The sequence below is a fragment of the Leuresthes tenuis genome, unplaced genomic scaffold, assembly GCF_036924035.1.
Source record: "Leuresthes tenuis unplaced genomic scaffold, fLeuTen1.0.hap1 SCAF_21, whole genome shotgun sequence".
NCBI lineage: Eukaryota > Metazoa > Chordata > Actinopteri > Atheriniformes > Atherinopsidae > Leuresthes > Leuresthes tenuis.
The window spans coordinates 15,004,628-15,013,516 of NW_027325375.1; the positions used below are offsets into that span (position 1 = coordinate 15,004,628).

At 43.6% G+C, this 8,889-nt stretch overlaps 2 non-coding genes and 1 pseudogene across 2 annotated transcripts; all 3 read left to right on the top strand.

Annotated features, from left to right (window-relative positions):
- Positions 1-600: 600 nt before the first annotated feature.
- On the top strand, positions 601-714 carry LOC140280701 (U5 spliceosomal RNA). Its single transcript, XR_011909633.1, has one exon. It is a non-coding gene; the product is annotated as a U5 spliceosomal RNA (small nuclear RNA).
- A 308-nt stretch (positions 715-1,022) lies between these two features.
- Positions 1,023-1,206, top strand: LOC140280518 (U2 spliceosomal RNA). The gene has a single exon (XR_011909478.1). It is a non-coding gene; the product is annotated as a U2 spliceosomal RNA (small nuclear RNA).
- Positions 1,207-3,337: 2,131 nt separating this feature from the next.
- On the top strand, positions 3,338-3,426 carry LOC140280789 (U5 spliceosomal RNA; annotated as a pseudogene).
- The last annotated feature ends 5,463 nt before the right edge of the window (positions 3,427-8,889 follow it).

Consider the following 8,889-nt stretch of genomic DNA (forward strand, 5'->3'; position numbering starts at 1 on the left):
CTGCTGCAGCTCGATTGGCCGAATACCCTTAGATCCTATTTCGGTGAATTTGACATCTGCCTTACATGTAACAGATTAGCGGTTTAGCAGTTTTAATTTAGTTTGAGTGAAGGAATTCATTTTATAGCAAAATCCGAAATCGTGAAGAACTCATGAAAGTAAGCTTATTCTCGGATTCCTGAAACTTTAGATTTGCTCTTTCTTTTACTGCAAAGTACAACGTTGTTGTTTTTTTTTGTTTAAATCTTTCTAGACATGGTAAATATGAAGGACAAAGCAGTTTTAACATAGTTTGAGTGAAGGAATTCATTTTATAGATAAAATCCCAAGAGTCTGCTGAGAAAAGAGAGTGAATGCGAAGTAGACTTTAACACGGCTCTGGGAGCGAGCCGAGTGTGGGCTAACCGGGAGAATTGCTTGAAAGAAACGCGACACCGAATGAGCGGTCAGAACAAAGCCTCAATACGGTGTTCCCGTGGTGTTTTTGTTGCTGCCTTGTCGATTGCACAGGGGCAAGCGTTTCAACCAAGCAGCGCTCACCATGGGGAAGGTGGCTATGGCAACTAGCCTGATGCCCTGCTCCCGCAGTGACGGATAATCGTACTCTGGTTTCTCTTCATAACATACAAGTCTTTCGCCTTTTACTAAAGACTTTCGTGGAGAGCAGCACTAATGAGTTGTTTCTATTTTTGGCAGGCTTTACCTTTGCGGGTGAAGCCCTTTCTGTCTGTGCAAAAGAAATCTTGTTACTGTGCAGAGTGACTTCTCTGAGTAGAGTCGCCTTACTTGTTGCGATTGTGCCGATATTCGAAGCTGGAGTGCAAAGTTGTTGCTTGAATGGTGCTTGCTGGAGCACGCGGGAGTGCAAAGTTATACCATTTAAAAGGGCTGAAGAGTGCTCAGTGCAGCGGGTGGGCGGAGGTGCAACGTGACACTCTGGCCACCTATGGCCATAAAAAGAACACTGCTACAAGTGCGCATTGTGCCAGCAAGGGCCCTCGGACCTGAAACAGTGGACAGTTATCGATTCTCGGCCTTTTGGCTAAGATCAAGTGTAGTATCTGTTCTTATCAGTTTAATATGTCCTCTATACGAGGACTACATATTAAATGGATTTTTAAGAATAGGAGTTGAAAAAGAAGCTTGCTCCGTTCACTCCAAACATCGACCCAGTACTGCAGTGCCGCTGGGAACGGTGCGCTCTTCTCTGCTCTTGTGAAAAAGCAAACAGCGGTGCAGGATGGAAGTTTCAGGGAGCCCAAGATGAAACTTTCTTTTAATCTGCTGAGAAAAGAGAGTGAATGCGAAGTAGACTTTAACACAGCTCTGGGAGCGAGCCGAGTGTGGGCTAACCGGGAGAATTGCTTGAAAGAAACGCGACACCGAATGAGTGGTCAGAACAAAGCCTCAATACGGTGTTCCCGTGGTGTTTGTGGCTGCCTTGTCTTTTGCACAGAGTAAAAGACAAGGCAGCCATCGAATAGGGCCCGATTGTTCCTACTTGGTCAGCCGAGGAGCAAGGGGGGGGAGCAAGCGTCTCAACCAAGCAAATCTCACCAAGTAGGAACAATCGGGCCCTATTCGATGGCTGCAACACCTGAAAGAGATATTGATGCGAGACCCGATCAAAAGCTTTTTCAAAGTCTAAATTTAAGATGACAAGCCGGGTGTTTCTGTCTCTAGCGTAATCAATGATGTCTCGAATCAGTACGAGGCTGTCGGTGAGTTGTCTCTCTGAGATGGCACAAGCCTGGTCTGGGTGAATTACCTCCTCTAAAACAGAGGACATCCGTGTCGTTAAAACCTTGCTAAAAAGTTTACAGTCAAAGTTTAAAAGTGTGATGGGCCTCCAATTCTTTAGGTCAGTCTTATCATTTTTATCAGAAGTGAAGAAATAAATGAATGCCTATCAACAAATGTGGGATCTAAACTCTAGTGCTTCCTCTAAAATAATTTCCTTTCTCAATTTAGAAATGTGTGTGTGTAAGTCACAACACCCGTGACACCAAAACGGCTTTCTTTTCTCTACACTCTGCACTATGAGCACACACACCAAATCAGAAAGGCTTTTTTCTCTCTTTTCTACATTATGGACTGTGGGGACACAAAACCGCTCTCTCTTTTTTTTTTTATCGTGTGCCAGGGCGTTGTCTCACGTATTAGATTGTGCTTAAGATACGAATGGGTTTATCAGTCACATCAAAATCCATACATACTGATCCTCCCGTAATAAAATGGTCAGATCTTATCAAACACACTTTGTTTCTTGTGACAATCAAGTCAGCGAAACAGCGTATACACGTCAAGACACAGAATCAAGTTTGCCACAAGAACTCATAAGTTTGGCAGTATTGCTCTGCCGTCAGCAATCATACACCCATTTTATTTTTGTGAGATATGTGCAGGCACCTGTTCATCTACTGTTCTATCACTATGAATTAGTTTATCTATTATCAATAAGGATACTTCTACAACTACTATCAAAGTATGTCCAGACTTCTTATGTTGTCAGTTGCTATATATGAATAAGTGGGTAGCTACTGACAAGCATTAAGCATGTCACACAGCCCAAACATATAACATTTCAGGACACACCACACAGTTAACAACCACAGTGAAGTGTCAAAGCCCAAACATGTAACATTCAACAGGACACTTACACAACACATTCAAATCAAACAGTCAGACAACATACAAGAACATATACCCCAGCCGGCATTGCTCCCTGCCTATTTTCCTACAGCTCACTATGTGTGCGCACACCTTTATTCACAAACTCTTCAACTTATACTCTTTTACCGAAGCTGCTACAGCTCGATTGGCCGAATACCGAATAATCCTAATTCGGTGAATTTGACATCTGCCTTACATGTAACAGATTAGCGGTTTAGCAGTTTTAATTTAGTTTGAGTGAAGGAATTCATTTTATAGCAAAATCTGAAATCGTGAAGAACTCATGAAAGTAAGCTTATTCTCGGATTCCTGAAACTGAAGAAAAGAGAGTGAATGCGAAGTAGACTTCAACACAGCTCTGGGAGCGAGCCGAGTGTGGGCTAACCGGGAGAATTGCTTGAAAGAAACGGGACACCGAATGAGCGGTCAGAACAAAGCCTCAATACGGTTTTCCCGTGGTGTTTTTGTTGCTGCCTTGTCTTTTGCAAAGAATAAAAGACAAGGCAGCCATCGAATAGGGCCCGATTGTTCCTACTTGGTCAGCCGAGGACCAAGGGGGGGGGGGGGGGGGGGGTAGCAATTGTCTCAACCAAGCAAAGCTCACCATTGGGAAGGTGGCTATGCCAACTAGCCTGATGCCCTGCTCCCGCAGTGACGGATAATCGTACTCTGGTTTCTCTTCATAACGTACAAGTCTTTCGCCTTTTACTAAAGACTTCATTACGGTGAAAAAAAATATGTGAATGCCTCATAGAACACTAAAAGCGGAAATGTTATAGTTTGAGAAAAAACAACTTAATCTTAAGCAATCAGTAGGGTAAGAAAGGGTAAGAAAAGGTGCAAATGCCAACCATACATCACTAAAAGGTGGAGCGGAAGTATTCGGCTGCAAGTAGGTGCGAATGCCTGACAATGTATGATCAAAAGAGGGAGCGGAGGTTTTCGGCTGCAAGGTCTGAATGTCCAACCATAATTTGTAAAAACCGGGGAAGAAAAGGCTCGAAAGCCCGACTATACACCATCAAAAGCGGGAGCGGAGGTGTTCGGCTGCAAGTAGGTGTGAATGTTCGACCATAATTTGTAAAAAGCGGGTAAGAAAAGGTTCGAATGCCCGACTATATATTAACCAAAGCAGGAGGAGAGGTCTTCGGATAAGAGTGGGTGAGAATTTACAACCATAATCTATAAAATGCGGTGAAAAAAAAAGTGTGAATACCCCATAGAACACTAAAAGGTAGAGCGGAAGTGTTCGGCTGCAAGAAGGTGTGAATGTCTGACCATAGTTTGTAAAAAGCGGGTAAGAAAAGGTTCGAATGCCCGAACATACACCATCAAAGGAGGGAGCGGAGGTGTTCCGCTGTAAGAAGGTGTGAATGTCCGACCATAGTTGGCAAAAAGCAGGTAAGAAAAGGTTAAAATACCCTATTGTACACAATCAATAGCGGGAGCAGAGTTGTTCCGCTACTAAAAGGTGTGAAAGTCCGACCATGGTTTGTAAAAAGCGGGTAAGAAAAGGTGCGAATGCCCGACAATGTATGATCAAAAGAGGGAGCGGAGGTTTTCGGCTGAAACAAGGTCTGAATGTCCATCCATATTTTGTAAAAATCTGGGAAGAAAAGGCTCGAAAGCCCGACTATACACCATCAACAGCTGGAGCGGAGGTGTTCAGCTGCAAGAAGGTCTGAATGTCCATCAATAATTGCTAGAAAACATGGAAGAGAATTTTCGAATATCAAACCGCACATGATCATAAGCGGGAGAGGAGGTGTTCAAATGCAAGAAGGTGTGAATGTCCACCCATAATTACTGCAAAATGGGTAAGAAAAGGTACGAATGCCCAACCATACATGATCCTAACAGGGAGCGGAGGTGTTTGGCTGCGACAAGGTGTGTATGTCCACCCATAATTAATGAAAAGCGGGCAACAAGTAGGTTTGAATACCCATCATCAAAAGCAGGAGTGGATGTGTTCGGCTACAAGAAGGTTTGAATGTCTGACCATAGTTTGTAAAAAGCGGGTAAGAAAAGGTTCGAATGCCCGAACATACACCATCAAAGGAGGGAGCGGAGGTGTTCCGCTGTAAGAAGGTGTGAATGTCCAACCATAATTGGCAAAAAGCAGGTAAGAAAAGGTTAAAATACCCTATTGTACACAATCAATAGCGGGAGCAGAGTTGTTCCGCTACTAAAAGGTGTGAAAGTCCGACCATGAATTGTAAAAAGCGGGTAAGAAAAGGTGCGAATGCCCGACAATGTATGATCAAAAGAGGGAGCGGAGGTTTTCGGCTGAAAGAAGGTCTGAATGTCCATCCATAATTTCTAAAAATCGGGGAAGAAAAGGCTCGAAAGCCCGACTATACACCATCAACAGCTGGAGCGGAGGTGTTCAGCTGCAAGGTCTGAATGTCCATCAATAATTGCTAGAAAACATGGAAGAGAATTTTCGAATATCAAACCGCACATGATCATAAGCGGGAGAGGAGGTGTTAAAATGCAAAAAGGTGTGAATGTCCACCAATTATTACTGCAAAATGGATAAGAAAAGGTACGAATGCCCAACCATACATCATCAAAAGCAGGAGTGGATGTGTTCGGCTACAAGAAGGTTTTAATGTCCGACCATAGTTTGTAAAAAGCGGGTAAGAAAAGGTTCGAATGCCCGAACATACACCATCAAAAGAGGGAGCGGAGGTGTTCCACTGTAAGAAGGTGTGATTGTCTGACCATAGTTGGTAAAAAGCGGGTAAGAAAAGGTGAAAATACCCGACTGTACACAATCAATAGCGGGAGCGGAGTTGTTCGGCTACTAAAAGGTGTGAAAGTCCGACCCTGGTTTGTAAAAAGCGGGTAAGAGAAGGTGCGAATGCCCGACAATGTATGATCAAAAGAGGGAGCGGAGGTTTTCTGCTGCAAGAAGGTCTGAATGTCCATCAATAATTTTGTAAAAACCGGGGAAGAAAAGGCTCGAAAGCCCGACTATACATCATCAAAAGCGGGAGCGGAGGTGTTCAGCTGCAAGAAGGTCTGAATGTCCATCAATAATTGCTAGAAAACATGAAAGAAAATTTTCGAATATCAAACCACAAATCATCATAAGCGGGAGAGGAGGTGTTCAGCTGCAAGAAGGTGTGAATGTCCGACCATAGTTTGTAAAAAATGGTTAAGAAAAGGTGCGAATGCTCAACCATACATCATCAAAAGCAGGAGTGGATGTGTTCGGCTAAAAGAAGGTTTGAATATCCGACCATAGTTCGTAAAATGTGGGTAAGAAAAGGTTCGAATGCCCGAACATACACCATCAAAAGAGGGAGCGGAGGTGTTCCGCTGTAAGACGGTGTGAATGTCCAACAATAGTTGGTAAAAAGCGGGTAAGAAAATGTTAAAATACCCGACTGTACACAATCAATAGCGGGAGCGGAGTTGTTCGGCTACAAGAAGGTGTGAAAGTCCGACCATGGTTTGTAAAAAGCGGGTAAGAAAAGGTTCGAATGCCCGAATATATACCATCAAAAGCGGAAGCGGAGGTGTTCGGCTGCAAGAAGGTGAGAACGTCCGACCAAAGTTTGTAAAAAGCAGTGAAGAAAAGTTTCGAATATCCAACCAAACATAATCAAAAGCGGGAGCAGAGCTGTTCGACTGCAAGTAGGTGTGAATGTCAGATCATAATTTGCAAAAAGCTGATGAGAAAGGGTGAGAATGCCCGACTATACACCATCAAATGCGGGAGCGGAAGTGTTCGGCTGTGAGTAGGTGTGAATGTCAAACCATAATTGCTGAAAAATGTGTTAGAAAAGACTAGAATGCCGGACCATACATCATCAAAAGCGGGAAAAGTGGTGTTCGGCTGCAAGTAGGTGTGAATGTCCAGCCATAATTACTATCAAACCGGTAAGAAAAGGTAGTATTGCCAGACCATACATTATCAAAACAGGGAGCGGAGGTGGTTCAGCTGCAAGGTGTGAATGTCTGACTAAAGTTTATAAAAAGCGGGTAAGACAAGGTGCGAATGCCTGACAATGTATGATCAAATGAGGGAGGGGAGGTTTTCGGCTGCAAGGTCTGAATGTACAACCATAATTTGTAAAAACCGGGGAAGAAAAGGCTCGAAAGCCCGACTATACACTATCAAAAGCGGGAGCGGAGGTGTTCGGCTGCAAGTAGGTGTGAATGTTCGACCATAATTTGTAAAAAGCGGGTAAGAAAAGGTTTGAATGCCCGACTATATATTAACAAAAGCAGGAGGAGAGGTCTTCGGATAAGAGTGGGTGAGAATTTCCAACCATAATCAATAAAATGCGGTGAAAAAAAAGGTGTGAATACCCCATAGAACACTAAAAGGTGGAGCAGAAGTGTTCGGCTGCAAGAAGGTGTGACTGTTCGACTATATTTGGTGAAAAGCAGGTGAAGCAAGGTCTGAATGCCCAACCTTACATCATCAAAAACGAGATCAGAGGTGTTTGGCTGCAAGAAGGCCATAGTTTGCCAAAAGCGGGTAAGCTGCGAATGACCGACTAAATATCAACAAAAGTGGGGGCGGAGGTCTTCGGATGCAAGTGGGTGTGAATATCCCACCATACAAGTATGGTGGAGAGGAAGCTGTGAATGGCCGACCATAGTAAAAAGCGGGTGAGAAAAGGTGCAAATGTCCAATCATACATGATCAAAACAGGGAGCGGAGGTGTTTGGCTGCGACAAGGTGTGTATGTCCATCCATAATTCATGAAAAGCGGGCAACAAGTAGGTTTGAATACCCATCATCAAAAGCAGGAGTGGATGTGTTCGGCTACAAGAAGGTTTGAATGTCTGACCATAGTTTGTAAAAAGCGGGTAAGAAAAGGTTCGAGTGCCCGAACATACACCATCAAAAGAGGGAGCAGAGGTGTTCCGCTGTAAGACGGTGTGAATGTCCAACAATAGTTGGTAAAAAGCGGGTAAGAAAAGGTTAAAATACCCGACTGTACACAATCAATAGCGGGAGCGGAGTTGTTCGGCTACAAGAAGGTGTGAAAGTCCGACCATGGTTTGTAAAAAGCGGGTAAGAAAAGGTGCGAATGCCCGACAATGTATGATCAAAAGAGGGAGTGGAGGTTTTCGGCTGCAAGAAGGTCTGAATGTCCAACCATAATTTGTAAAAACCGGGGAAGAAAAGGCTCGAAAGCCCGACTATACAACATCAAAAGTGGGAGCGGAGGTGTTCAGCTTCAAGACGGTCTGAATGTCCATCAATAATTGCTAGAAAACATGAAAGAAAATTTTTGAATATCAAACTGCACATGATCATAAGCAGGAGAGGAGGTGTTCAGCTGCAAGAAGGTGTGAATGTCTACCCATAATTACTGAAAAATGGGTAAGAAAAGGTGCGAATGCCTAACCATACATCTTCAAAAGAGGGAGCGGAGGTGTTCCGCTGTAAGACGGTGTGAATGTCCGACCAATAATGGTAAAAAGCGGGTAAGAAAAGGTTAAATTACCCGACTGTACACAATCAAAAGAGGGAGCGGAGTTGTTCAGCTAAGAGAAGGTGTGAAAGTCCGACCTTGGTTTGTAAAAAGCGGGTAAGAAAAGGTTCGTATGCCCGAATATACACCATCAAAAGCGGAAGCGGAGGTGTTCGGCTGCAAGATATTGTGAACGTCTGACCAAAGTTTGTAAAAAGCAGTTAAGAAAAGGTTCGAATATCTAACCAAACATAAGAATGAGTCTTTTCCGCTGTAGAATGCCCGACTATAGACCATTAAATGCGGGAGCGGAGGTGTTCGGCTCTGAGTAGGTGTGAATGTCCGACCATAATTGCTGAAGAATGTGTTAGAAAAGGTAAGAATGCTGGACAATACATCATCAAAAGCGGTAGAGGTGGTGTTCGGCTGCAAAAAGGTGTGACTGTTCGACTAAAGTTTGTAAAAAGTGGGTAAGACAAGGTGCGAATGCCTGACAATGTATGATCAAAAGCGGGAGCGGAGGTGTTCAGCTGCAAGAAGGTCTACATGTCCATCAATAATTGCTAGAAAACATGAAAGAAACTTTTCGAAAATCAAACCGCATATGATCATAAGTGGGATAGGAGGTGTTCAGCTGCAAGGTGTGAATGTCCACCCATAATTACTGAAAAATGGGCAAAAAAAAGGTGTGAATGCCCAACCATACATCATCAAAAGCAGGAGTGGAAGTGTTCGGCTACAAGAAGGTGTGAACGTCCAACAAAAATATGTAAAAAGA